Source organism: Quercus robur, chromosome 2 (genome assembly GCF_932294415.1).
Source record: "Quercus robur chromosome 2, dhQueRobu3.1, whole genome shotgun sequence".
NCBI classification, from domain to species: Eukaryota; Viridiplantae; Streptophyta; class Magnoliopsida; order Fagales; family Fagaceae; genus Quercus; species Quercus robur.
Genome location: NC_065535.1, coordinates 32932041 through 32936349, shown reverse-complemented (window position 1 = coordinate 32936349; position 4309 = coordinate 32932041).

The following is a 4309-nucleotide window of genomic DNA, read 5'->3' as shown; positions in this document are numbered from 1 at the left end:
AAAGAAAGACTGTAGCAATTAAGAATTGAATTTGTAATCAAACTTGAGAATCAGTATATCAGAATTGATCTTCCCGGACTGTGTCAAGGATGATTTTATTTAGAACAAACCGATCTATCTTCATTTTCTTGTCATCTAAATCCACTTTGCTTGTTGTCTAATTCATTAAAACCCAGTTTTCCAAACTACTCTCTACAAATTTATTGTATTGAGCTTTTTGGACTTGAGTTCATTTATAACTTGGGCTAAGGACCAAAATTGTGTCCTTACAACTGGCGTCGTCTGTGGGAAATTCTTGTGTTTTAGTGAGTTTGACGTCCAACTATGGTAGGTTCAGGTCCAAACCAAGCAAAATCTATGGGGTCCCAACATGAAGACCATTTTGTCAACCTTGAGCGAAGAAGGGATCGGAAGGTTAGTGTGCATACCACCCATACTAGCAGGAGCCAGTCCCGAAATGGGAGCCACCTTTCTCATGAGGAGGATACCAGAGCCTTACCACTGGAGATTGATCATTTGAGGAGAAAACTGCGCCACGAATGGCGGAAGCGAACTCCCTCCAATTTGAACTTCTCTTCCGAAGATGAGAATGATGGTAGTTATAGACGCAGATCAAGAACTCCTCCTAGTGAATACCATATACCCACATCATTTTAACCATAGTTTTACTCATGAATCTACATTAAAGATGATAACAATGAAAATGAATGACCATAATCATTGAGATATCATAATCAAAAAAATAAAAATAATAGAGGTACCAAAAAATTAGCCCACAAGTTTTTGCAAGTCTTATTATTCTTTCCAGTATTTTTATTTTTCCCCACACCATCCTAATGCCAACAAACGCCTAGTTCAAATGTGGCACCTGTCTCAATCTTGCCCCCTCTGGAGGGGTGTGGTTATGGAAAACAATATTCAGCAGGGACAGTGTAAATTTTTCTACATAAAAACCTATAAACTGATGTCAATTCCTAAGCATAAAACCAAAACAACAATAAAAATGAAATTTATTTATTATGTTAATAATTTGACACCAGTCAAATTAATTGTCATAAAAATCTGTAAGTTTTTCATAGTAAATTTGTAATACCTTTAACATTTTCCTTGTATGTTTTATCAAGTTTAGTTATTCATTTGTCTTGAGAAATAAAATAGTATTTCAACCCTCATATCATATGCAAATTCTTTCTTGTATCTATACCAAGCATTAAGCAAACGTGTTGAATTTAACTTCTAAAAAACTAACTTCAGTAAAATAATATAATAGAAATGAATTCAACATAATGATGCAAAAGATTAGGACGTTCATAGACTGATACATTGTGACTGCCTAAACATCTATGCACGTCCCTTCACAACCCGTAGAGTCATTGCCAAAAGTTGGCTAAAGCATTTTGGCATCTGTAATGGATGCCAAATCAGAATAACAGGGAATGTCGTAAGAGTTTGAGTCATTCTAAAGGTATGTTAATCTTGTATTGTTGTATGTCATAATTATAGTGCATTCTAAATATTACAAGAACCATTCACATAAGCTTTATTATCAAATATGAGATGTTAATGATTCCATCCTTTCAAGAGCATAGATAGATTGTGATGATGGGCTTGTTTCCATCTCTCTCTCCTCTTCCTCCATGGGTCTTTTCCCCTGAATATCGAGATGAGTTGGGACCATTCTCTTTTTTCTTTCTATATATCTATCCTTATTCATCCCCCCAAAAAATAGAACATATATAGAATTCAGCCAAATAGGTTGAGGGAGTTAATTATGCCTACCAGGGGCACAAGGTTGTGCAAGACAGATGAATACCTGAACACCTATAGAGATGTCATGATTCATGAACATGACTCGCACTTCTGACATTAAATTCTATAATAATAATAATTATAAATAAATAAATAAAATAAGAGTCGATGTCACTGTGAGATATATGGCTTTTCATTGTTATGAACAGGTTCTTTATCAAAATGTTCCATCAAATTCATCACATGCAGCATCTTTCCTGAATCATATTGATCATGACATATACACAGAAACTACAGACAGACACACACTCACTTCTGACATCAAATTCTAATATAATATTTTTTGATAAATAATAATCAAAAGCCTAGGTCATTGTTATATACATGGCTTTTCATTATTAGTAACAGTTTATGTATCAAACCGTTCCATTGTATCCATCAAATGCAACAACTTTCCTCATAGAAGAAAACTACACACACGTACCCAAAAAAAAAAAAAAAATGACAATAAGAAATTCAACACTATGGCGTGGCAACGGGACCCTGCAGAAGCGGATGCCTAATGCACAGCAAACAACCTTTCTAAAATTACAACAGATTTCGACCTATAAGCATTGCTATGACAGATATATAAATTAACTACAAAAACATCAACTGAGTCCTCTATGTCCAGCATGGTCACTGCCTTTGTTTACTAAAACATCTTGTCAGCTGTATTTGATGCCAAATGCAACAACAGAGAAAAATGGAAGATTTTGAATAATTCTTTGGATTTTTCATTTTGGGAAAAGACATCTAAAATACTATAGCCATTGCAAGTTACTTGGATATTTCTTTCCCCCTACATATGTGAAAAAGAAGCTAGATCTCATGCATCAGAAAACTTCATCCTTTGAGTAACTGAGCACTAGAAAGGCACCTTAAAAGGTCTTTTCCCAAATGCAAATAGGATAAATGCATCAGAAAACTTCATCCTTTGACTAACCTCTCAAAAATTGGTTAGTGTCAAAATCCTAGTTAAGCTATAAGAGGTGTGAAGTAAACGACAAGGCGAATAGCAAGTCCCCTACATGCAGCATAGTGTGAATTCAGCAGCTGCAAATTGTTTATCATCCTCGCTCATAAATATGGGAGTCATAGAAGACTATGTCAATTTTATTAGTTTTAAGTCTCCTGTTTTCATATATAAGCAACAGATTTTCCATTTTAAATTCATCTTGACCAATACAATTGAGTTTTCTATTTCCCAAGACACAACTTCCAAATTTTAGGCCAAACAAGTACTCACAAGAATAATTTTACAATCCATAACTAGCCAATTGTTTTCAATCCACTACTCTTCATGCAAAATTGTTATATGACATAACACCAACACAAAGTGAAATATAAAACTGACAAAAGCACGATTGTTTACTTCAATGTACCATATGAAAATCAAATCACATTAACAAAAATTCTAGTCCTATATTTCCAGCAATTTTTTAACAACTCCACATGTATATTTAAAGAAAATGTACTACAACAATAATGCTTATAAACTGCTTCAAATCAGAGTACACGAAGAATCGAATTCATTGGGAGCAACACGAGCAATCCAATTATTGAGTGTGCGCTTGATATCAGAGTGATTCACATAAGCCAACTCATACACGCTACACAAATTCACCACAAGCGTTTCATTGAGCGCCACAGTGGGAACTCTCTCTAGCGCACTCCAAAACCTTAATCTGAGAAGAGAGTAGAGAAAGAGGTGTAAGAGTTATGGGCCAAGTGGGTAGCCCAGTTGAGGAATTTGAAAGAAAACCTAAAGAGTTTTTTTGGGCTAGGCTTGTGGTTAATAAATATATAAATTTATGGTCTGAAATTGGAATTTATTGATTCAAATTTAAAAAAAAAAAAAAAAAAAAAAAATCAATTTGATGATTCATAGTTGATAGAAAAAACTAGTAACTAATTAAGACAAGTGGCATCCACAACTAAAGTTTATTTTTCAAATGTCTTTAAATTTTGGTCATGAAAGTGGAAACAATTTTGTTATGCATCATTTGTTTTGACTGATGATGTTTTCTAAAAAATGTCATTTTAAAATTATATATATATATTTTTTTAAAAACTCATTTTTAGGTGTTTGTTTGCTTTAATGAAAATGGGCTATAATACGTTTTCTAGTCAAATGTCCTCATTTACAAACCATATCTCAGTTGAAAATAGTCAAAACACCAAGTGTGAGTTTGGATTGCGTTCCAAACTCATCATGTCTGGTGTTTGCGCTCAGCAATTGGGTTCCGTGCATTGTTCATGGGACCCAGTTGTACGGAAAAACACAAATTATTTATCATTTAAAAACTATTCTTAGGACCCACGGGCACTATTCATCATTTAAAAATTATTTTGCTACGGTATTTTCGGTAATAAATTTTCAGTTTTTGGTAATAAGCGATATCCAAACAGACCTCAAAGCAACAAAGTGTTTTAGGCACGATAAAAATTTGAGAAAATTATACAACATCGACTGTTCAGCTTTGGGAATAAAGGAAAAATATTGGGTTTTTTTTTTTTT